Source organism: Pygocentrus nattereri, chromosome 6 (assembly GCF_015220715.1).
Source record: "Pygocentrus nattereri isolate fPygNat1 chromosome 6, fPygNat1.pri, whole genome shotgun sequence".
In the NCBI taxonomy this organism is placed as follows: domain Eukaryota; kingdom Metazoa; phylum Chordata; class Actinopteri; order Characiformes; family Serrasalmidae; genus Pygocentrus; species Pygocentrus nattereri.
This window is the reverse complement of record NC_051216.1, coordinates 6,632,274-6,658,824: the sequence shown is the minus strand read 5'-3', so window position 1 is coordinate 6,658,824 and position 26,551 is coordinate 6,632,274.

Genomic DNA, 26,551 nt, shown 5'->3' with positions numbered 1-26,551 from the left:
TCACTGCTGGATATTCCGCGATTAAGTGTGAGTGGCATTATTAAAAAGTGGAAGCATTAAGGAGCCATAGCAACTCAGCCGTGAAGCTACAGAGCAGAGATGGAGTGGTGTAAAGCACTCTGGACTCTGGAGCAGTGGAAACGTATTCTATGAAGTGACGAATCACACTTCTTTATCTGTCAGTCTGATGAGTCTGGGTTTGGCGAATGCCAGGAGAACATTACCTGCCTGACTGCACTGTGCCAGCTGTAAAGTTTGGTGGAGGAGGGATAATTATAAGGGGTTGTTTCCAGGGTTAGGTCTAGAACCCTTAGTTCGACTGAAGGGAAATCTTGATGCTTCAGCATCCCAAGACATATTGGACAATTATAAGCTTCCAACTTGTTGGTAATATATATATAAATATATATATTTTTGGCATTAAAAAACTAACAGAACCCTTTTTGGTGCTATACAGAACCTCTTTTCAAAATGCACAGTACGTTCAAACAGCACATTCTCGATTAATCTGAAGAACGCTTTCCATGATGCAAAGAATCCTTGAATCATGCAAAGCATTCTTTGAGTGTTCATGGTTCTATGTCTTTTACTAAAGAACCTTTGAAGAACCTTTGAAGAAAGTGTTTGGCACTTGTTTCATGGCAATCCGCATATGTTGATGGGTCTTCAACTTAAATGTGGATTAAAAATGACCAGCATTAGTAAATCAAACATTCATTTCAGACGTATCTTGAGTGCATATGGAAGCTGCACCACAGCACATTTACCAGCCTGCACTGGTACATTCCTCTGGCATATTATAATAAGTAGTAGTCTTACTGCTTATTATCAGTATGATTTCACTTCTCTTCCTATCACTTCTGCTGTTGCGAAAAATCATCACCTGCATGCGCCAGAGATTTTAATGAGTAGTCGACCACCACATCCCTGTCATGGTTTGTAATGAGCTACAAGACTGCAACCCCTGCGTGAAGCCCTAACCTGTTTCTGGTGGTTGTAATCCGGCCTTACACTCATACTGAGCATCTGCCACTGTCGCCCTCGGCTTGTTCGCCAGTGTTTGGAACGAGGAGCATTAATTTAAAGGGTATGGGAGAACGTGTCCCTCACATTATAGAAAAGAAGCTCTCACACAAAATAAAAAATAAGGCTAATATACACACATCATGGTTTTTTTACAGAAACAATGAGCAGTGTCATCTCTAATGGGTGTAATAACACCAGAGGGCAGTGCTGAGTAATGTTTGTTGATTTGAGCTCGAGCTGTTTATGTCTGTTAAGTTATACTTTTTTAATCACGCAAACGGGGAAATACCACCTCCGCATTTAACCCATCCGTGGAGTGAAACACCACATACACACTACTGAACACACACAGGGGGCAGTGAGCACACTTGCCCGAAGAGGTGGGCAGCCCTATCCACGGCGCCCGGGGAGCAGCTGGGGGTTAGGTGTCTTGCTCAAGGACGCCTCAGTCATGGACTGTCGGCCCTGGGGATCGAACCGGCGACCTTCCGGTCACAGGGCCAGTTCCCTAACCTCCAGCCCACGACTGCAGTTGGAAATTCACAGAGATGTTTTAATTAAGGAGACTGGTCACTGTATGTATGAACAAACGTACGAATGAGAAAGTTCGTAACAGTTAAGACGGCGTCTGTTTATGGGGAACGTCCTGCCTTTCAATAAAAAAGCCAATCATGGAGAGGTAGCAGAGAAAGCCCTTCCTAGTTGTTGAGATGAGATCCGATTTATGAGGAGCCTGGCCACTTCCTATGCCCTCCGTTATATCAAAAACAGAACTGCTGAACAGCAGAGGGTGGCCCGTGAGGGAGTCCTCAATGAATGGGAGTCCTCAATGAATGGGAGTAAATGGAGCTAAACAGCTAAAAACAAGTTAAAATAGTTTCTAATCACTCGCCCAGAACTTTCCTTTCATTTCAGAAAGTAAAAGGAAGGATTTCACTAAAAAAAAAAAACTAAGAAAACTCACCTGTATTTTCCCTTTTTTCTACAGCAAATGGGCTTTGGGCAGCAGAAAGTGGGCATTACTGCTAGTGAGTGCTGACGTCATGGACATACATGAGGTACCGTTTTTAACTCCTATAGTTTAAAAGCTCTTAAAAATATAACAGCGGTGTTCAAATGTTTTATGCTGTTCAGGATATGATTTGACTATTTTACATTAAAAATGTTTAAGCGTTTCTAAACTATGATTTTGCTCAAATGATCCATATCAACCCATTCACATTGGACTCACTCAGGAGCGCCCCCTAGCGTTTGAGAAACCCAGAAGACATTACAGAGTAGTTCTCAGGTTGAAATCTGTGCAAGCGCCGTAGCTACATCAACCCCAAAAACACACATTTGGTGCGTTATTTCAGCCAAACGCTGCAAACAATTTCTGAGATATTTCACCAGTGATTTCAAATATGAGTTCATACGCCTCTCTTCATTCACAGATAGGGGTCTGGTCTTGCATGACTGCCCAGGGGCCCGTTGGCACTGCCAAGTTGGCCGCCGAGCGAACGGAATTTCCTATTAGGGCCTTGAAATTCTTCTCTATCTTTACCAACGTTTTCAATTGAAGCCAACAGGGAGTGCGTTTACATGCACTCAATAATACGATCATAATCAGATTTCTGCAGTTATCTGATTATTCAAATGGTCACGTAAACAGCGGACTCAGATTTCTTAGATCAGAGTAAGGTCTAGAAATCTGATAAAGAGGCTGGATTTTAGCCCAGTACTCAGATTTCTCAGTCACTCTGAACTCTTACTCTGATTTCTTTCGGATTTCTCAGTCTGAGCACGTCCGAAAACAGACCACAGTTCCAGAGATAAGCAAGCGGCTTTGCCATGAGACACAGCAAAACACTTTTGGAGCGACGCTGAAACCAAATACAGGCCTGACGACATGAAGGATTTAAATATTCTTCGCTTTCTAGATCATGCATGTTCACACACACACACACACACACACACACACACACACACACACACACACACACACACACATTTTCTAAGCCGCTTCTCCCTCAGGGTCGCGGGGGGATGCTGGAGCCTATCCCAGCGGTCATTGGGCGGAAGACAGGTCGCCAGTCCATTGCATGGCAGACAGACATACATACACAATCACACACACACACACACACCTAGGGGCAATGTAGCATGTCCAGGTGGCCTGACTGCATGTCTTTGGACTGTGGGAGGAGAGAACCTGGAGGAAACCCACACAGACACGGGGAGAACATGCAAACTCCACACAGAGAGGACCCCGGTCGCCCGGCCGGGGAATGGAACCCAGGAATGTTGGAACCAGATATTTGAAATCTGTAGCATGAAGGTTTACGTCACGTCTTCTGTGAGTTTACTGGCTGGTTGTGAAGCAGAAATCTGATTACTGTCTGACTCATGAAGACCTGGAGTTTCCCATTATCTGATTAGCCAAGTGCATGTAAATGTGTTGATCAAATTACTGAGTAAATCTGATTTTCTGCAGTTATCAGATTATTAAGTGCATGTAAACACACTCACTGCTGAGAAACCAGCAGACTTACACACGTACCATTCATACAGGTGAGGCCGAAGTCACCAAGCACTGTTCCATTCCAGGCACGGAGGGTATTTTTTGCTCATGTTTTCATATTTTGGGACAACTGTGCCATTTCCATTCCTGTCAAATATAGATTAGCCTGCATCTCTGCAAAGCTGCATTGTCGCAGAAAGCGCCACATCAATAAAACTAAATAGAACTGAATTAAATGAGTCCTGAACAAATAAACCGGAGCTGCATTCCAAGTCATCCCCTATTCCAGAAATTCATGGTCACTCTGTGGTTCTGTGGTCATTCTCCAGTCGGTTGATTATATAGCAAGTGAATAGGGAACGATTTGATGAGTGAGCCCTTCTGAATGCATGTGTCTGAATGGTTTTGTGGTGGCCTTGAACTCCACTGTTGGTCTCTTTCAGTACTGGGACTAAGATTGGACTGCAGTATTAAAAGGCATTTCAAGCCTTTGACATGTTTCCCACATCTCTGCCACACTTTCCTTCATTCCACTGTGAACAGGATATGCTTCACCCTGCAATGTTGCTATGGCTACCTGTCACGTTTCACGGTGGCTAAACTGTAGCAGTTCAGACACAGATATTTAATCACTGTCTGTGATTTGAACACAAGCCCCCTGTAGCAGAGAAATGGGGTCTCGCACAAAATGTGTTAGTATCTAAAACTAAGAAATAAACAGTAAACAGCTGAAATCTGCATTCCTCCCCTCGTTACGTCATTCACTAAACAGCATATGGTGGTGCGCACAAGCCACCCAGAGAGCCGCGAGGTTGGCGTGTGAATCATCGAGTAGAAAGTAATTTGACCTCAGTGAGGCGAGACCATGCACACTCACTTAATCACTCTCTCACACACTCAATCACTCACTCATTCCAGCCCTGGTCCCAAGGCAAGGGACAATGCCCAATTTGGAACGCTGTGCCCCTTCATTTGGAATTTTTGTGCCTTACTCTGTTGAAATATCACACCTCTCAGTTATTCTGGAATATTGTGCTGCCTCATTTGGAATATTGTGCTCTCTCAGTTGGAATATTGTACGTTTCAGTTCAAATGCTCTTCATATGGAATACTGGGCCCCCTCATCTGGGATATTGTGCCCTCTCATTTGGAATACTGTGCCCTCTCAGAATATTGTGCCTCCTCATTTGTAATATTGTGCCCTCTCAGTTGGAATATTGTACCTTTCAGTTCAAATGCTCCTAAATTGGAATATTGTGCCCCCTCATCTGGAATATTGTGCCCCACTCTGTTGGAATATCACACCCCCCTGTTAGAATAGTGCACACCCCCATCTGAAATATTGTGCCCCCTCTGTTGAAATACATTTTCCCAGTGGAATTCTGTACCTCTGCTCTTTATTTGGAAAACTGTGCCGCTCAGTTAGAACACTCTACCCCCTTAAGTGGAATTTTGTGCCCTCTCAGTTGGAATATTGTACCTTTCAGTTCAAATGCTTCTCATTTGGAATATTGTAACCCTCAGTTAGAAGATTAAGAGACCCTTATTAGTCCCACACCGGGGAAATTTCACCTCCTCATTTAATCCATCGGTGAAGTGAAACACCACATACACTCTAGTGAGCACACACACACACTAGGGGGCAGTGAGCACACTTGCCCGGAGTGGTGGGCAGCCCAATCCGCAGCGCCCGGGGAGCAGTTGGGGGTTAGGTGTCTTGCTCAAGGACAAATCAGTCATGTGCTGTCGGCTCTGGGGATCGAACCGGCGACCTTCCAGTCATGAGGCTGGATCCCTAACCTCCAGCCCATGAATACTGTGCTCCCTCATCTGGAATATTGGGCCCTGTCAGTTGAAATATTTTCCCTTTTAGTTCAAATGCTCCTCATTTGGAGTATTGTGCCCCTCATCTGGAATATTGGGTCCTGTCAGTTGGAATATTGTGCCTTTCAGTTCAAAGGCTTCTAATTTGGAATACTGTGTCTCTCGGTTAGAATACTGTGTCCCCTTATTTGGAATATTGGACCCTCTCAGTTGGAATACTGGGCCCTCTCATTTGACATATTACACCTTTCATTTGGAGTATTTGGAGAAGTTGGAATACTATACCAGCTGAGTTGGTATACTATACCCCCCCCCCCCAATCTGGAATACTGTGCCCTTCAGATTGAATATTGTGCTACCTCAGTTGGAATACTGAGGTAGATACATTGGCAATACTGTTCCCATTTATTTAGAAAATTGTGTTCTAATTTGTAATATTGTGGCTTCTCAGTTGGAATGTTCTGCTCTCTCTTTTACAATACTGCTCACCCTTTCCTTTACTGGAACCTTTACTGGGAATACTGCACACCTTCAGTTGGCATATTATAATTTTTTATTTATTTTTTGCTCCCTTACTTTGAATACTGTCTACCATTCCTTGGATTATTGTGTGCCCTCATTTGGCATACTGTGCCTCTTTATTTGTAGTATTGTTTCCTCTCATTGGAATATTGTGTTCCCTCAATTTTGTACTGCTCCACTGTCCTGTAAATTAGCCAACCCTTCAAATTAGCTCAGCACATATAGCTACCCCTTTACAGTTTCAAATTTGGTTTGGTTCCTTTTGGGATGGCAGTTGGCCGCTTCAGGAAGCTCTTACCTAATCCTGGGGTCCTTGGCGGCGTTTCCTGGTGCTCGGGCTCCCACAGTGCTGCACCTGTGCTGAATGGGACGGCTGCTTGGCAGCAGAACCCGCATGGAGCCCAGAGTGTCACCTGCAGGGAGAGACAGCTTTCTCAAAATATGTCACATAGCAGGATCAACCTACCAACATGCACACATGACATCATTTCTATTTGTGTCCTTTTAACAGTTTTGTTAAATTGACAAATTCCCTCCCCATTCACTTTATCGGAAACTCCTACCTTGCACTTCAACTCACTGCTACTTTATCGGAAACACAAACCTTGCACTTCCATTCACTGGCCACTTTATCGGAAACACCCACCTTGCACTTCCATTCACTGGCCACTTTATCGGAAACTCCTACCTTGCACTTCAACTCACTGCTACTTTATCGGAAACACAAACCTTGCACTTCCATTCACTGGCCACTATCGGAAACACCTACCTTGCACTTCCATTCACTGGCCACTTTATCGGAAACTCCTACCTTGCACTTCAACTCACTGGCCACTTTATCGGAAACACAAACCTTACACTTCCGCTCACTGGCCACTTTATCAGAAACACCTACCTTGAACTTCAACTCACTGGCCACTTTATCGGAAACACCTACCTTGCACTTCAACTCACTGCTACTTTATCGGAAACACAAACCTTGCACTTCAACTCACTGGCCACTTTATCGGAAACACCTACTTTGCACTTCAACTCACTGGCCACTTTATCGGAAACACCTACCTTACACTTCCGCTCACTGGCCACTTTATCAGAAACACCTACCTTGCACTTCCACTCACTGGCCACTTTATCAGAAACACTTACCTTGTGGTTCTATTTACTAGCCACTTTATTAGAAACATCTTTCTTTCAGCTGTTTGAACATCACAAAGTTATCTTGCACTGCAGTCCATTCACGAGCTTATTTAACTTTGCTGAAGTCACTCTCAGAGATTTACACTGACAATATTTAACACTGTAGCCATCACAACATCAAACGGCCGAGGCTATCAATCAAACCATCCCGAAATATTACACCTGACTGATCTTAACAGTGTAACCTTTCACATAAATATCAGCCCCCCTTGTACTCCATTCAGCAGTGGTCAGTTTCTGACCAATTAGGCCTTCCGTATTTATTTTAATTCGTTGCTAATGAAGCGCTAATCAGTACAGCAGTGGACATTCTGCTATGTACTGACATTTCTGGATTTCACATTACACAGTTGCGATGCCTCATATCTCGTAGCAGAGAAGTTAAAATTAAATGCAATTACTCAAAACCGTAAGCAGGTGGGTGTTGAAAAGCTCTCTAATATCTCCAACGTCTGAAATGACTTTTTTCTTCTTTGCCAGAGGAGAAGTGCGGTGATCTGACATTCCATTACGATTGGAGTGAGTGTATTATCATCACACTGAGGTTTCTAATTCTTGCCCTCCGTTGGCGTTTAGCTGTAGAATTCATTAATCTGCCAGCGCCGTCTCAGCGAGCCCGGAGCTCCGGAAAGCCGGATTCAAAAAGGTATAAGAGAAAGATTCGTTTTTGATTAAACCTCATCACATTTTCTCTCTTCCGCCCACAGACCTCTTCAATCTGTGCACATCCAGTCGTTCTGCGCTCTGTTTTCCGTTCCACACGTTGGGTGATGTTTACTTTTCCCGCATCTCCAGCAGGAAACTTCCCCCCAAAAGCAGAACAGTTTCTTGTAAAATGTCTCTCAATGTTCGACTTCTTACGAGGCTGAAGTCGCTTTTCATTCACCAGCTTCTTGTTTGAACTTATCTGTTCTACCTTAAATGGTGTTCAAGGCGGCGCTAGAATATAACTGCTGCACCATTTAAGGTGGAACGGGAAAATTCTAACAAGAATGAGAAACTTCAGCTTCATGACTTTTTAGCGTTTGACTGTTTCTTGCAGCAGATTAAACGCATCAGGAAACCAGCTGGAGTGATTATAAACACAAAGAAGTAATTTATCTCTAAATTATCGATGTTCATCTTAAATCTCTCTCTTTGTCTTTTCGTAGCTACGAGCTGGGCAAGACTGTTGTCTGCACTGATCTTCAGGGTTAAAGGGTGAATTAAGGGTGTGAGTTCCACATTAAGACCATGTACTGTTAAAACAGTGCTAGAAAGATGGGTCTAACTGTTCTATTTGTCCAAAAGTATCCAGACAGCCCTTCTAATGAGTGACCTTGGCTACTTTGAGGTCACCAATTGCTGACACTGTTCAGTTGTGCACATGCAGCTTGTATAATCTCCATAGAAAAGCTCTGACCAATAGAATGAGACGCAGCACATGAGCCTAAGGTCACCATGCCCAATGCCAAGTTTGGGCTAGAGGGATCTAAAGCCCCCCAGCACTGGGCTGTGGATCAGTGGAACTGTGTTCTCTGGAGCGATGGCGCTCCATCCAATACCTTTAGGATAAGTTGGACTGATCCAGAACTGACCATCCAACAACAGTAGCTGACCTCATTAACACTCAATCAAGTCCTCACAGCAATGTTCCAACATCCAGTGTAAAGGCTTCCCAGAAGAAAACCCTGGAGGAGCAAATGTCCACAGACTTTTGAACAGACAGGGTCTCCATCTGTCCATCTAATGTACAGCACCGTGTCCTGATCACAGGACTGGATCTCCATCACAGCAGGACACCTCTCCTCAGTTCACTGAGGGTCTGAGCATGATCAGAGCAAAGCCCTAATCAAACACATTCAGTGGGACTGCACATGGCTCAGCTGGGGCTTGATTTCAGCCAGAGAACGCTTGGCATGGATCTAAGCACGGTCACTCTGGAGGCCTCTTTTCTTTGATAATAAAGGAACTGTTGAGGGCTTTGAAGTGGGGCTGTGCTGCGGAGAGAGAAATAAGACAGAGAGAGAGAGAGAGAGAGAGAGAGAGAGAGAAATGAGAGACAGAGAGAGAGAGAGAAATGAGAGAGAGATGAGAGTGACAGATGAGGGAGAGACGGAGAGAGACAGAGAAAGACAGAGAGAAATGAGAGAGAGAGAGAGAAATGAGAGAGAGATGAGAGTGACAGATGAGAGAGAGATGAGAGTGACAGATGAGACAGAGACGGAGAGAGACAGAGAAAGACAGAGAGAAATGAGAGAGAGAGAGAGAAATGAGAGAGAGAGCGAGAGAGAGAAACGAGAGAGAAATGAGAGAAAGAGACAGAGAGAGACAGAGAGAGACAGAGAAAGAGAGAGAAATGAGAGAGAGAAAAATGAGAGAGAGAGAGAAGAGAGAGAGAAATGAGAAAGGAGGGGTGAGAGAGAGAGAAATGAGAGAGAAATGAGAGAGAGAGAAATGAGAGAGAAATGAGAGAGAGAAACAAGAGAGAAATGAGAGAGAGAAACAAGAGAGAAATGAGAGAGAAATTAGAGAAAAATGAGAGACAAATGAGAGAGAGAAAGAAATGAGAGAGAGAAAGAAATGAGAGAGAGAGAGAGAGAGAGAGAGAGAAAGAAATTGGAGAGAAATGAGAGAGAAATGAGAGACAGAGAGACAGAGAGAGAGACAGACAGAGACAGACAGAGAGAAATGAGAGGGGGGTAAGAGAGAGAGAAATGAGAGAAAAATGAGAGAGAGAAATGAGAGAGAAATGAGAGAAATAAGAGAAATGAGAGAGAAATGAGAAAGAGAGAAATGAGAGAGAAATTAGAGAGAAATGAGAGAGAGAGAGAAATGAGAGACAGAGAGAGAGAGAGAAATGAGAGAGAGAGACAGACAGAGAGAGAGAGACAGACAGAGAGAAATGAGAGAGAGAAGAGAGAGAGAAATGAGAGAGAGAGAAATAAGAGAGAAATGAGAAAGAGAGAAATGAGAGAGAGAAATTAGAGAGAAATGAGAGAGAGAGAGAGAGAGACAGACAGAGAGAAATGAGAGAGAGAGAGAAGAGAGAGAGAAATGAGAGAGAGAAATGAGAGAAAAATGAGAGAGAGAGAGAGAAATGAGAGAGAGAGAAATGAGAGAGAAATGAGAGAGAGAGAAATGAGAGAGAAATGAGAGAGAGAGAGAGAAATGAGAGAGAGAGAGAGAGAGAGAGAGAAATTAGAGAGAAATGAGAGAGAGAGAAATGAGAGAGAGAGAAATGAGAGAGAAATGAGAAAGAGAGAAATGAGAGAGAGAGAGAGAAATGAGAGAGAGAGAGAGAAATGAGAGAGAGAGAAAGAAATGAGAGAGAGAGAGAAATGAGAGAGAAATGAGAGAGAGAGAGAGAGAAATTAGAGAGAAATGAGAGAGAGAGAGAGAAATGAGAGAGAGAAATGAGAGAGAAATGAGAGAGAGAGAGAAATGAGAGAGAAATGAGAGAGAGAGAGAGAGAGAGAGAGAGAGAGAGAGAGAGAGAGAGAGAGAGAGAGAAATTAGAGAGAAATGAGAGAGAGAGAAATGAGAGAGAGAGAAATGAGAGAGAAATGAGAAAGAGAGAAATGAGAGAGAGAGAGAGAGAAATGAGAGAGAGAGAGAGAAATGAGAGAGAGAGAAAGAAATGAGAGAGAGAGAAATGAGAGAGAGAAATGAGAGAGAAATGAGAGAGAGAGAGAAATGAGAGAGAGAGAGAGAGAAATTAGAGAGAAATGAGAGAGAGAGAAATGAGAGACAGAGAGAGAGAGAGACAGACAGACAGACAGACAGACAGACAGACAGACAGACAGAGAGAGAGAGAGAGAGAGAGAGAGAGAAATGAGAGGGGGGGGAGAGAGAGAAATGAAAGAGAGAGAAATGAGAGAGAGAGAGAGAGAGAGAGAGAGAGAGAGACAGAATAGACATCAAAAGAGGGAGAGACAGCACTGCTGGCAGGAGAGAGAGGGACACAGAAAAATGTAGAGGAAGAAGAGAGAGTGAGGCACAGATAAAGAGGAGGAGGGAGAGAGAGAGGGTTAGAGAGAGAGAGAGAAAGAGATGGACATCATCAAAATGACAGACTGATTTATGATTCAGCGTTGATGATTGGGTTTGATTGGTTGCCATAGAGACACATTTGGTAAATTCCCCTGGAGACCCAGAGCCAACAGCACAGCAGCCTTTACACCAATGTCATCAAACACCATGGAGTATAGACAGAGAGACAAAGAGAGAGGGGAAAAATAGAGAAGGAGAGAGGAGAAAGAGAGAGAAATAGGGAAAGAGAGATAGATGGAGGAGAAATGAATAGGGAAAGAGAGAGGGGGGAGGGAAAAAAGAGAAGGAGATAGGAGAAAGAGAGAACTAGGGAAGGAGAGAGATAGAGAGAGACAGAAAAATAGGGAAGAAGTAATAGAGGAATGAGAAATAGGAAAGAGACAGAGAAATAAAGAAAGAGAGAGAGATAGAGAGGGGGAAAAGAAAGAGTGAAACAGGGAAGGAGACAGAGAAACAGAAGGAGAGAGACGGAGGAGAAAGAAAATGGGAAGGAGAGAAAATATAGAGAGACAAATATAGAAGGTGAGAGAGAGAGAGAGAGAGAGAGAGAGAGAGAAGGAGGAAGATGGAGAGAGGGTGCAGAGAGATATAAAAAGAAAGAAAGAGATACAGGGAAGGAGAGAAAGGGAGAGAATGAATGTGTGTCAGCCTGTGTGTTTGTGTGCGTGTGTGTGTGTGTCTGTGTGAGTGTGTGTGTGTGTATGTGTGTCTGTGTGAGTGTCTGTGTGAGTAGTGTGTGTGTGTGTGTGTGTGTGAAAGTGTGTCTGTGTGAGTGTCTGTGAGTAGTGTGTGTGTGTGTGAGAGTGTGTCTGTGTGAGTGTCTGTGTGAGTAGTGTGTGTGTGTGTGTGTGTGTGTGTGTGAGAGTGTGTCTGTGTGAGTGTCTGTGTGAGTAGTGTGTGTGTGTGTGTGAGAGTCTGTGTGTGTGTGTGAGAGTGTGTCTGTGTGAGAGTGTGTCTGTGTGAGTAGTGTGTGTGTGAGAGAGAGTGTGTCTGTGTGAGTAGTGTGTGTGAGAGAGAGTGTGTGAGTAGTGTGTGTGTGAGAGAGTGTGCGTGTGTGTGTGTGTGCGTGTGTGCGTGTGTGTGAGTATTGTGTGAGAGAGAGTGTGTCTGTGTGAGTAGTGTGTGTGTGAGAGAGTGTGTGAGAGTGTGTCTGTGTGAGTAGTGTGTGTGAGAGTGTGTCTGTGTGAGTAGTGTGTGTGTGTGCGTGTGTGTGAGTAGTGTGTGTGTGTGTGAAAGAGTGTGTCTGTGTGAGTAGTGTGTGTGTGTGCGTGTGTGTGCGTGTGTGTGTGAGAGAGTGTGTGAGTAGTGTGTGTGAGAGAGTGTGTCTGTGTGAGTAGTGTGTGTGTGAGAGAGAGTGTGTGAGAGAGAGTGTGTGAGTAGTGTGTGTGTGTGTGTGTGTGTGCGTGTGTGTGTGCGTGTGTGTGTGCGTGCGTGTGTGTGCGTGCGTGTGTGTGTGAGAGAGTGTGTGAGTAGTGTGTGTGTGAGAGAGTGTGTCTGTGTGAGTAGTGTGTGTGAGAGAGTGTGTCTGTGTGAGTAGTGTGTGTGAGAGAGTGTGTCTGTGTGAGTAGTGTGTGTGAGAGAGTGTGTCTGTTTGAGTAGTGTGTGTGTGCGTGTGTGTGAGTAGTGTGTGTGTGTGTGTGTGTGTGGTAAAGCGAGCAGCAGGTGTGAGCGAGATCGGCTCGATTAAAATTTCACTTCAAATCCACACAAACAACTGTGTCCATGCGGGTCAGCACAGATGAGGTCAGCAGACTGAAACCCACCTAAACACACGAGGACAAACCACAAAACTGATCAGATTCACATCAATTAACATCAATTATATTAATATTCAATAAAGAAGACCCGCGCCCCTTTGGTCAGTTTTGGAGGAGGGGCTACTTTCACACACAAAAGAAGAAAGATGGTACGGTTTCACTGTCTACAGTAACAAGGGGCTCACTGCAGGTCTAAATCATCTCACGCTCTCCTCAGACTGAGCTGAGATGGTCAGGGATCTCTCAGACCTCCAACACTAGCAATGACGAGAATCACCCAACATCACAACAAAATCAACAAAATATCATTTTAGACATTTACATTTACATGCAGCCTAATAATCCGTTAATAATCCGACTAATAGCTCAATCAGAATGGAATACGTCCATGTAAACACCTCAATTGGAACAGTCTAGTCCGATTGAGGCCATTCGGAATACAGTTTCTATTTGATTGAACGAGGTGGGTAATCCTGTAAATAATCCATTAATCCGTCCGTGCAAACGCCTGAATCTGATTACATCCCTATCGGAAAGTTTCAGTCCGTTCTGCATGTGCGTCGCGTCACAGTGAGAGTTTATACCGTTCAACACAGCGGAGCAGAAACTGGTCTGCAGAGGAGACGAAGTTCATGCTCTGATCTTTAAAAGACGGCGGTGGGACGGACGTCCAGCTTATATGTCTCAGAACACGACGTCTTCCTCTCGGCCTTCTTTAATAAGGACGTGTGAGGGACGTTTTTCTGAGTTTAAAGCAAATAAAAACACAAGCACTGCTCACTGCTGCTCATCTCACTCTGACTGGACTCACGCGATGCTCGCTGTCATGGTAACGTCGACACTAAGCGCTACTCCACACATGCGTGTCATTTTGCATCGGATTACTTGCAGTGAGCACGTAAAATGAAGATTTTCCATCAGACTGTTGAATGGAGTGGGCATAAACACCTCAGTCTGAATCTGTAATCCGATTGTTTTCAATTGGATTGGCAAAAATCTTTGCCTGTAAACACAGCCAGTGTAATTCTCCATTAAAGTGACCGTCCAAGTCGACTGTGTGTTTACTCGGCGTATACAGTCGGCCATTCAGCAGCTCAGACAGACAGACAGACAGACAGACAGACAGACAGACAGACAGACAGGCCGAGAGGTCAGAACTGTCCATCTGTGATGAAGAGACCCAGACGGACACTGTCCTCGTCTGTCCTAAAGAAGGACCTGTGATGTAATTCCAGAGAAAAAGAGAAGAGAAGAGAATGAGTGTAGTGACAGAGTGAAGGAGCAGTGGATTAAAGGAAGAATAGACGACAGAGGAGAGGAAGTGAAGAAAAGACAGAGTGCGTTCAATGATTTATAGAATGAAGGAAAAGAGACGACAGGAAGAGAAACTGAAGTGATGAGCATAACGGATATAGAGAATTGAGGAGAGTGAAGGAGGAGAGGATGAAGGGATCAGTGCAGTAGAGGAGAGGATGAAGAGATGATTGCAGTGTAGAACAGAGGAGTGTGAAGGAGGAGAAGATGAAGGGATCAGTGCAGTAAAGGAGATGATGAAGAGATGATTGCAGTGTAGAACAGAGGAGAGTGAAGGAGGAGAGGATGAAGGGATGAGTGCTGTAGAGGAGAGGATGAAAGGAGGAGTGCAGTAAAGTAGAGGAGAGGATGAAGGAATGATTGCAGTAGAGGAGAGGATGAAGGGATGAGTGCAGTAAAGTAGAGGAGAGGATGAAGGGATGATTGCAGTAGAGGACAGGATGAAGGGATGAGTGCAGTGTAGAACAGAGGAGAGTGAAGGAGAAGAGGATGAAGAGATGAAGGGATGAGTGCAGTAAAGTAGAGTAGAGAGGATGAAGGGATGAAGGAATGAGTGCAGTAGAGGAGAGGATGAAGGGAAGAGTGCAGTGTAGAACAGAGGAGAGTGAAGGAGAAGAGGATGAAGAGATGAAGGGATGAGTGCAGTAGAGTAGAGAGGATGAAGGGATGAAGGAATGAGTGCAGTAGAGGATGAAGGGATGAGTACAGTAGAGTAGAGTAGAGAGGATGAAGGGATGAAGGAATGAGTGCAGTAGAGGAGAGGATGAAGGGAAGAGTGCAGTGTAGAACAGAGGAGAGTGAAGGAGAAGAGGATGAAGAGATGAAGGGATGAGTGCAGTAAAGTAGAGTAGAGAGGATGAAGGGATGAAGGAATGAGTGCAGTAGAGGAGAGGATGAAGGGAAGAGTGCAGTGTAGAACAGAGGAGAGTGAAGGAGAAGAGGATGAAGAGATGAAGGGATGAGTGCAGTAGAGTAGAGAGGATGAAGGGATGAAGGAATGAGTGCAGTAGAGGATGAAGGGATGAGTACAGTAGAGTAGAGTAGAGTAGAGAGGATGAAGGGATGAAGGAATGAGTGCAGTAGAGGAGAGGATGAAGGGAAGAGTGCAGTGTAGAACAGAGGAGAGTGAAGGAGAAGAGGATGAAGAGATGAAGGGATGAGTGCAGTAGAGGAGAGGATGAAGGGAAGAAGGGATGAGTGCAGTAGAGGAGAGGATGAAGGGATGAGTGCAGTAGAGGATGAAGGAAAGAAGGGATGAGTGCAGTAGAGGAGAGGATGAAGGGATGAGTGCAGTAGAGGAGAGGATGAAGGAAAGAAGGGATGAGTGCAGTAGAGGAGAGGAGAGGATGAAAGGATGAGTGCAGCAGAGGAGAGGATGAAGGGATGAGTGCAGCACAGGAGAGGATGAAGGGATGAGTGCAGTAGAGGAGAGGATGAAGGAAAGAAGGGATGAGTTCAGCAGAGGAGAGGATGAAGGGATGAAGGGATGAGTGCAGTAGAGGAGAGGATGAAGGGATGAGTGCAGCAGAGGAGAGGATGAAGGGATGAAGGGATGAGTGCAGTAGAGGAGAGGAAGAAGGGATGAGTGCAGTAAAGTAGAGGAGAGGATGAAGGGATGATTGCAGTAGAGGACAGGATGAAGGGATGAGTGCAGTAGAGGAGAGGATGAAGGAAAGAAGGGATGAGTTCAGCAGAGGAGAGGATGAAGGGATGAGTGCAGTAGAGGAGAGGATGAAGGGATGAAGGGATGAGTTCAGCAGAGGAGAGGAGAGCATGTCCTGGCATTGCAGTCTACGAGCTGGAAATCTGATTTGCTGCAGGCCTGTAGGAACATGTTTCTGGTTGCCATGGAGAAGCAGAGAAACAGATCCTGCTGGACGCTGGGCTGCAAATCCCTTCAAGGGCAGAAACACAGCGCAGTGATTTTCTCCCCCAGACGCAGGAAAACACACCACCACGAGGTCAAAACAAGGCCGCGATGCCACAGACGACTGACCAGCGCAAAACAGAGGAGCAGAACGCGGCGCTGAGCGAGACCAGCTGCACCCGGCGCCACCATCACCCCACAGTGGACGACCCAGGAGCCTGAAACAGCCCCAAACCACACTTCAGGAACAGCGTCGCTACCAGGGAACGTGTAGAGAGGAGAATTCCCACTCTGTATGTCTCTGTAATGAAAGAATTCATTCATTTCCCGAAACACAGAACAGCATAAAACACTAACGCCGCTGTTTTAGTTAAGAGCTTTTAAACTCGAGTTATAGGAGTTTAAAACGGCGCCTCATGTACGTTCATAATGTCGGTGAGCCGAACAGCCAATGAGCTGCTCCGCTCTGAGGCCCAAAACCCTTTCCTACAGAAAGGGAAAGAACAGAAAAAAAACAACATTCAACTTTTACAACTTTTGGCATTTTTTAACTAACATAACCAAGAGAACAATCGAAAATAATAAACAACACAGGATTGGAGGTCAGTTCAGGCATGTGTGCGTGTGTGTTAGTCAGTGTGACAGAGATGAAAGAGTAAGTGATACTACTTTAATCCCACAAACGGGGAAATTCCACCTCCGCATTTAATCCATCCGTGAAGTGAAACACCACATACACACTAGTGAATAGACACACACTAGGGGGCAGTGAGCACACTTGCCCAGAGCGGTGGGCAGCCCAATCCACAGCGCCCGGGGAGCAGTTGGGGGTTAGGTGTCTTGCTCAAGTACACCTCAGTGTCCTTGGATTGAACACGGGGCCAGTTCCCTAACCTCTAGCCCAGGACTGCCCCCGTAGATAGACGGACTAACCAAGAGACAGACAAACATACATACATATGTATATTGAATGTTTTCAGTATAATCATGTAGGAAAGGGTTTAACAGAATTTAATATTTCGTATTCATGTCATATTTGTGCATATGTATTTGTGTGTGTGTGTGTATATAAATTGGTGTGAATTGATATGTGTACTTGATGTATATGCAAACTATAAAAAAGCCCTCTGGCCTTTTACAGTCCTGTTGATACTACAGGGGTCACCAAAAACCAGTCCAAGTTCCAAAGCCAAAGTCTCAGATAATATCCAGCAAACAAACGAGGCAGGGCGAGGCAGGGCGAGGCAGGGCGAGGCAGGGCAGGGCCACGTCACACACAAACAAATACCACTGAGCACACAACGGAAATTGTTAGGCTGAAGCCCGGGCTTTATATCCTAACTGACTAACAGGTGTGACAGCTTAGAAATAAACGAATGTTCATTGGTTGATGGCGATGGGATGACAGTCACGTGACCTCCAACTGATTCATGAACCGTTCATGGACTCAAGTGATCTTGCGAGCTAATAGGAACAGGTGGAGGAGGCGTCCTTAGCGGGAGGCGTGGCAGTGCTTCAGCAGGTGAAGCACTTGGGACTAGTTAACCCTTAGAAGGCACAGTCTGACCACTGATGAAGGACTAGAGGATAACCAGCACAAACTGTGCAGCAGCAGATGAGCTGTCGTCTCTGACTTTACATCTACAAGGTGGACCGACAAGGTAGGAGTGTCTAACAGAGTGGACAGTGAGTGGACACAGTGTTTAAAAACTCCACCAGCACTGCACTCATACCAGCACAACACACACCACCACCACGTCAGTGTTACTGCAGTGCTGAGAATGATCCACCACCCAAACAGTACCTGCTCTGTGAGGGTCCATGGGGGTCCTGACCACTGAAGAACAGGGTAACAGTGTATCAGAGAAACAGATGGACTACAGTCTGTAACTGTAGAACTACAGAGTGCAGCTATACAGTAAGTGGAGCTGATAAAGTGGACAGTGAGTGTAGAAAGTTCTTTGTGGACACCATCTCCAGCCCTGCTCCTGCTAACCTGAATCTAACACTCTTTACTGGAGCATTGAGAGGATGATGGGCTGGGTCAGGTGTGTTAGGACAGCGTTTGGGAATCAGTTCTGTAGGTGAGAACTCCAGCAGCAGATTTCCCTGCAGGATGAAACTAGAAAGCTCATCTCTGTCCACCCCGAGGCTGTTATTTTTAAGATCAAGTGCAGCGTTTGATCAGAGGTGAGCTGATCAACATGCAAATCACGGAACTAAAATGATAAAAAGCAATTAGAGCACATTATGCAGGACCATGATAGTTAATATGGTAGTAGTGTTGTTTAGCTGGAGAAAACAGCACGTGGGAGAGTGAGACACCAGAGAAAGAACCGCTCAGCTCTACAACCTTCACACAAAACATCACCCAGTGACGAGCAGAGTGGTGTAATAAGCGCACTGGATCGTTTCTGCCTGACAGTTAAATCTGATGGTTATTTCAGCCAATAGAGAGAGTCTTTCTGCTTTTGGTGCCACAAATACGACCGGAACCAATCTGAACCAGGACTATCAAGTACCTGTGCCCATTTCCCTTTGCATAGCAGAACCGTGAGAGTGAGCACAGTTCCACTGAGCTTGCGTGGTCACATTATTTTCAATGCAAATCTAACCATTCTGTGATGGTTGCGTTTGACCAAAGGTTTACACCATTACTTGCTCCAACCATGTTCGGTACACTCGGAGCCCCGGTGATACACGTAACCGAACTCAGTACAGATACTCAGGTACATAACGGTTAACTAGACCGTGGAACTGAGATTATTGATTTAAAACAATACCCAGACATTAAAACTCATGAGTAGTGAAACAGGTGACAAGCTCAGAAACCCCTTCCCTGTAGTGGAGTCCGGTGGCATTGTGAGGAGAAAATTGTAGTGATTTTACCATAAAAATTCTAGCTCAATTTACAGTTTTAGCAACTTTTTTGTGAAAGAATAATTGATTTTTTATACCAAGGTCAAAAAGCCAGTGTGTATTTGACAGAAATCTTCTTCTGAGACCTCAAAACTATTAAAAATTGAGGCCACTGTACAACCTTGTTTCTAAAAATTTGGGACACTGTTCAAAATGGAATTAAAAACAGAATGCAGGGGTGTGCAAATCACAAACCTTATATATCACTGAAAATAGTATAAAAAAAACATCAAATGTTGCTTAGATGTTTTACTGTTTTTCTGAAAAGTTACCACCAACATGTTTCAAAAAAGTTGGGACAGGGGGCGTGTTTACCTCTGTGTTTCATCACCTCTTCTTTTAACAACACTAAGTGTTTGGGAACTGAGGAGTTTTCCCATTTTTGTCTGATATAGGATTTCAGCTGCTAAACAGTTCAGGGTCTCCTTTGTCATATTTTTGTTTCATAATGTAGGCAGGCCAGTTTAGCACTTGGACTCTTTTACTGTAGAGCAATGCTGTTGCAATACGACAGAAAGCAGAATGTGGTTTGGCATTGTCTTGCTGAAATAATCAGGGCCTTCGCTGAAAAAGACGTCGTCTGGATGGCAGCATTTGTTGCCCCAAAACCTGTATACAACATTCAGTGTTAATGGTGCCTTCACAGATGAGCACGTCACACATGCCATGTGCACTAATGCACCTCTATAGCATCACAGATTTGCTGAACCACAGGACACTTTTCCAGTTTGCCTTAAACCATCTCAAATGAGCTCGGGCCCAGAGAAGGTGGCAGCATTTCTGGATCCTGTTTATATTTGTTTTTTTTCTTTGTGTTTTAGAGTATTAACTTGCATTTGTGGATGCAGTGATGAACTGTGTTCACAGACAGTGGTTTTCAGATGTGTTTCTGACCCCATGCAGTGATTTCCACTACAGAATCATATGTGATTTTAATGCAGTGCCGTCTGGGGCCTAAAGATCCAGTGTTGGTTTTCGGCCTTGTCACATGCATACAGAGAAATATCCAGATTCTCAGAATCTTTCAATGTTATTATATACTGTGATGATGAAAGTTCTTCACTATTATGTTGAGAAACATTCTTGAAATGTTGCACTATTTGATCATGCAGTCTTTCACAGAGCACTGAACCCCTTCTTATCTTTACTTCTGAAAGACTCCGCCTCTCTGGGATGCTTTTCAATACCTCATTGTTATTGGCCTGATGCCAATTAACCTAATTAGGTGTGAGTTGTTTTTCTTTTAAGCATAACGCAACATTTGATATTTTGTCCTTGTACCATTTTCAATTAAATATAGGGGTCAAATTTATTTGTACTTTCTTGGAAATAGGGCTGTATTTTGTCTAGTTCTATAGCTGTAACCAAATAAACTGCTTTCTAAATACAAATAAGTCTTTCTCTAAAGTCTAACTTGAAAATAGAAGACAAATACACTAATCAAAATTAACGACATAACAATGAAATTTATTAAGATGGTTCTTAAGAAATAAAACACCTTAGACTCTTTAACATTTGACAGAAATTACTATTGGTTCAAATGAGTAAAACAGCAAACAGCATCTTTGATTGTGGAACTAAGAAATACACCCGAACAAGACAAGAAGAGCCAACAAATGCTAATGCACCACCTCATTTAACACAGCACAACAGCATATTAAAACATTGGAAACCAACCACAATCACAATCTCCAAGAAAATGAATCCTAGTATTGAGAGGATTAAATCCTTCTGGAAACATGTCAACTTGGAAGAGATAAACCTGTTGTACTCTTTTGGAGAGACGGGCTTCAGGCTTTAAGAGTGAAACAACACAAAGCTCTGCAGTGTTTCCAGCAGTGTTTAGTGGAGGAGAGGCAACTACCAGCATCGCAACAAGGCCTGGACCTGCGGGATGGCCACACAAACCCGTCAGTCAAACTTCATCCGTGCCCTATTTATCTTCATGAGATCAACGCCCACTTAAGGACAGCAGAGCCATGTGTCAGTATAAAAATGGACTAAAACTGAGAGGCAAGCACCACAACATCAGCTGCTTCTCCAAGCTCAGTTAGGCTGTTTTCACACATTGTTCATTTGCTGAAGTGTTTGGGTTCTTTTCACTTTTTCATTGTATCTCATTCATTTGGTTTGGTTGGTTTCAACAGTACATCGCATTATACACACAGGTGTTTGGTGTTTGGTCAGAAATTTGGTCAGAAACGCTTTGCTTCATTATTGCCTGCATCAGTGCCAAAAATGATCTCTCTCGCAAATATATTCTTGATAAAAGTGTACGACGTTAATATAAAAATGAACCTTATTTGACCTGAGAAACACTGGAGAAACGCTCGAGAGGAAAAAAAAGATTATTGGGAAAATGTCATTTTAACAACTTTTAATAAAGCACATCGTCACTGTCTGAAAAAAGCGTCTCTTTTTTGTTGTTTTTTATTTTTCAACATTGATTGAATATGGCAGCCGTCTTCTACCTTAGAAATTTCAAGATGAATGGACCAACAGAACTTCTCCAGAATCACTTGGAACAAAATCTGTTTACATTAAGTTACTATCCTGGAGAAATATTCTTTGGACAGTGACGGCCTTTTACAGCATTTAGCCAGAATCTAGATTGTTAATGTAAATTGCTGTTAGCTTAGTGCTAACATGCTACTAGAATCCCATAGGGGTGCTAGAAGAAATAAGCGTTATCATAGAGGTGTTTTGTTCCTTGTTTTTGAATTTAGTTTTGGCTCTTATGACACAAAAAGAAACTCTGAAGAAAGAACTGGATGGAAATGCTGGAGAAATGCTGGAGTAAAAAGGCTATATGAATGTTGGAAAAAAGCCAAGAGTATGTTGGAGAGATGCTGGAGAAATGTTGGAAAAATGCTTAAAGAATGTTGGAGAAATGCTGGACAAATGTTGGAATATGGCTAGGAGAATGTTGGAGACATTTTGGAGAAAATGCTGTGAGAATGTTGGAAAGAATGTTGGGAAAAGGCTGGGAATATGTTGGGAAAATGATGGAAAAAATCTTTGAAAACTAACTTTAAGTGATACTTTTTAATCCCACAAACGGGGAAATTCCACCTCCGCATTTAACCCATCCCTGAAGTGAAACACCACATACACACTAGTGAACACACACACACACACACTAGGGGGCAGTGAGCACACTTGCCTGGAGTGGTGGGCAGCCCTATCCACCACAGCGCCCGGGGAGCAGTTGGGGGTTAGGTGTCTTGCTCAAGGACACCTCAGTCACGGACTGTCGGCGCTGGGGATCGAACCAGCGACTTTCCGGTCACAGGGCTGGTTCCCTAACCTCCCTAACTGCCCCAAATTTTGGAAAATGGCAGGGAAAATGTTGGAGTAATGCTGAAGAAATGTTGAAAAACAGGCCACTGGTTAAAAAAAAAAAAAAACACTGGAGGAAAAAAATGTATCTATTTTTCATCTTAATATTCACTAGTTTACAAAACAAGCCAGGGGTTCAAGATTTTCTCCATTTCATCACTAGAACACATGAAGAACCTACCCCACACCTGCCCTAACACACCTACTATACTACACATAATAAGAAGAGCTGTTACTATTATTATTATTATTATTATTATTATTATTATTATTGCTGTTGTTCAATAAAAGAGAACTCATGCACATTATGTGCAACTGTGCATCAACTGTAATCACAAGACAAAGTGATTACAGAAGAACAAGCTGTTGAGAAGCTCCAAGACAAATAGCAGGTAGTTTGGTGTTTCCTCACCACATCTCCATCACTTAGATTAATGTGAAGGTTAACAGCAGACTGGATCTTCTCTGGTGCCACACTTTGCAATTTCAGATGCATCCAGCAGGCCCGGCTCAAACAGCTGGAAAACCTCGGCTCCTCTGAGGAATCTGATCCAGGGAGAATAAACTGACAGGCCTTAAAAGCAGCCCTGCCAAAAGCTCCAGCGATGTGTATCAAAAGCCAGCTGCCTGCCGGCTGTCACTGATAGTGACCCGCAGGATTCTGTGGATGACTAACATCCACGAGGGCAGCTTGTCAGCAACGGCAGAGAAAGACGAAAAGGCTTCAAAGCTTCAGTGAGACATTGTTACATGCTTTTCCAGCTTTGTGTTATCGGGAGTTTCGAAATGTAGAGTCACCTTTAGAGCAGTTATGCTGTGCTGAAAAACTTTGAATCTACATGAATCAAATGCGTCTGTTGGTTTCACATGTCGGTTTAACTTCAACACATCCACTGTCTTTTAGTTCACATCTTTAGGCAGGAATTCTGTTTATGTAACACAACAAAATGCTGGACAAATGCTGGAATACAGTGAAAACAATAAACAGACTGTGGAGAAATGCTGGGGAAACGCTAGAGTAATGTTGGAGGAATGCTAGAAAAATGTTGGAGAAAACGTGAGAAATTCTGCAGAAATATTGGAAGTAATCTTAGAGGACTGTTGGAGAAATGCTGGAGAAACACTAGAGAAATGTAGGAGAAACACTAGAGAAATGTAGGAGAAATGTAGGAGAAACACTAGAGAAATGTTGGAGAAATACTGGAGTATTGGAGGGGAAACACTAGAGAAATGTTGGAGAAATACTGGAGTATTGGAGGGGAAACACTAGAGAAATGTTGGAGAAATACTGGAGTATTGGAGGAGAAACACTAGAGAAATGTTGGAGAAATACTGGAGTATTGGAGGGGAAACACTAGAGAAATGTTGGAGAAATACTGGAGTATTGGAGGGGAAACACTAGAGAAATGTTGGAGAACTATTGGAGTATTGGAGGGGAAACACTAGAGAAATGTTGGAGAAATACTGGAGTATTGGAGGAGAAACACTAGAGAAATGTTGGAGAAATACTGGAATATTGGAGGGGAAACACTAGAGAAATGTTGGAGAAATACTGGAGTATTGGAGGAGAAACACTAGAGAAATGTAGGAGAACTATTGGAGTATTGGAGGAGAAACACTAGAGAAATGTTGGAGAAATACTGGAGTATTGGAGGGGAAACACTAGAGAAATGTAGGAGAAATGTAGGAGAAACCGGAGATTTGTTGGAGAAACTGGAGAAATGTTTACAAAATGCCAGAGGAACTGAGAAATGCTATAAAAATGCTGTCCTAGTCATGCCTTTGTGTCTCACCTTCCTAAAGCCGGATTACAGAGGCCAGGCTGTGACAAGAGGCCCTAACAACTTAGAGGCACTGATACACTGACCTTTTGTGGTTCTCACTTAATGAGCGTAGCTTCAGTTCTCTGGACACACATTCTCTCTAATCCTTATCATCTTACACTCAGCATCTCCTCCTTTACCTGAAAGAGAGAGAAATAGAGATTTCCTCTTTCTTCTGAAACAACACTCAGGACATGCATGTCCATGTTGTCCCTCACTGCTGGCTCTCACAGTAACCTCTCCTGCTTGATTTGGTTGAAGACAGACGCTGCTATCAAGGCACTGCATTTAATCCGCTGCCACAATCCTATGATGGTCGCTTACTGGTTCAATTCAAACGGGTGCAGAATTGAGCGCTGCAGTGGCTTAAGCGAAAGTCATTCCTGTGATACAGGTCAGTTAGTAGAACTGTGACCTTCAGTTCTAGGCCTTCAGTTTGTGCCATAAGAGCCAAAACTAAACTCAAAACAAGGAACAAACACCTCTATGATAACGCGTATTTCTTCTAGCACCCCTATGGGATTCTAGTAGCATGTTAAGATAACAGCAGTATAACTGAACAATCTAGATTCTGGTTAAATGCTGACATTTGAAGGTTGTAAAAGACCGTCACTGTCTAAGGAACATTTCTCCAGGATAGTAACTTTAAAGATCAATGTTGAAAAATAAAAATCAACAAAAAAAAGACCATTTTACATTTAAAAGTTTTTAAAACGGCAGTAATATATACACTCACCAGCCACTTTATTAGGTACACTAGGTTCAACAAGGTGTTGGAAACGTTCCTCAGAGATTTTGGTTGGTTATTTGAGTTCCTGTTGCCTTTCTATCATCTGGAACCAGTCTGCCCATTCTCCTCTGACCTCTCACATCAACAAGGCATTTTCGTCCACACAACTGACCGCTCACTGGATATTTCCTCTTTTTCTGACCGTTCTCTGTAAACCCTAGAGATGGTTGAGCGTGAAAATCCCAGCAGATCAGCAGTTTCTGAAATACTCAGACCAGCCCGTCTGGCACCAACAACCACGCCACGTTCAAAGCCCCTTAAATCCCCTTTCTCCCCCGTTCTGATGCTCGGTCTGCACTTCAGCAGGTTGTCTTGACCGCCTCTACAGGCCTAAATGCAGTGAGTTGCAGCCGTGTGATTGGCTGATTAGCTATTTGTGTTAACAAGCAATTGAACAGGTGTTCCTAATAAAGTGCACTTTTCTTGTTTCTTTATATCGTCCCTCTCGTGCTCTCTGATCTTCTAATGCTGGACTCTTCACAGTTCCCTCAACAAGACTTTCTACTATGGGTGGTAGTCTTCATTTTTTTTCTTATCATGTAAAGCGTCCTTGGTTTTGTGGAAGGCGCTATTTAAATGAAACATATTATTATTATTATTATTATTATTATTACTTTGTCGCAATTTTAGAGTATTACTCTATTAATAAAGAGACCTGACACACTGCCGTTTTCTTTTTCTAAAACCTGTGACATATCTAGAACTTCCCGAAGGCCTAGCATGACTCTTTTTCTCACCAAACCGCTCCCACTCATCTTAAAGTGTGATTGGTTGATTCCTCAGTCAACTCCCAGTCGTATTCCCAGTGATGTCAGTCCAGCACCTGAAGTCCTAACTAATGGGAGATTTTGCTACCAAGAAAGCACACAGATAAAAATCTGACTGGACAGTTTTCTGATAGTCAAATCAAGATTTGAACCTATTTTGTTTTGTTTCCAACCAAACCTTGATAATGAAATAACAGCATCACTGCAAGACTTGCAGAGCTAAAATACAACAAGCACAAAGATTATATTCAATTAAAAAAATCACTAAAAATGACAAATTTGTATTTTATTTAGTTCATTAGGTGATCTCTAAGGGTGATGGGCTCATTTTCATGTGAGACTGGATTATAAAGTCATACTAATAACGTATGTGCAGATGGATTTTGTACAGTGACGTATATTTTATGTTTGTGTGGGCCAGTTATGGATTTTATACAGTGACAAAGTTCTTTAGCCCATTTTGGTCCGCAGTCCACGTCACATTCTAGCCGCATGCCATCAGCCACCATGCAGCGAATGCAGAAGTCCTAAACAGGCTATCAGCTCTATTCCCCCGCTGGGGCTAATGAAGCGGCAAGGCTGTAATAGGGCTGATCAGGCGGTGGAGCTCATCCTGGCCTCCTGCCGCTGTCTCAGGGTGAGGCTGGCTGTGTGTGAGCTGCCTTGTGACAGGGTGACTGCTTCGCTCGGCTGGCTCTGACGGAGGAAGCCATTCCCGCTCACCCCTGCATGAACTCAACTGCCAAATCCTGACACCGCGGCCGTTTCAGCCGCTGTAAAACTACTGGAACATACTGAGATTTTAACGAATTACATGCTTTTCACTGAAAAACAAAAGATACGGTCATAAACGTTTGACCACCCCTGGTCAAAT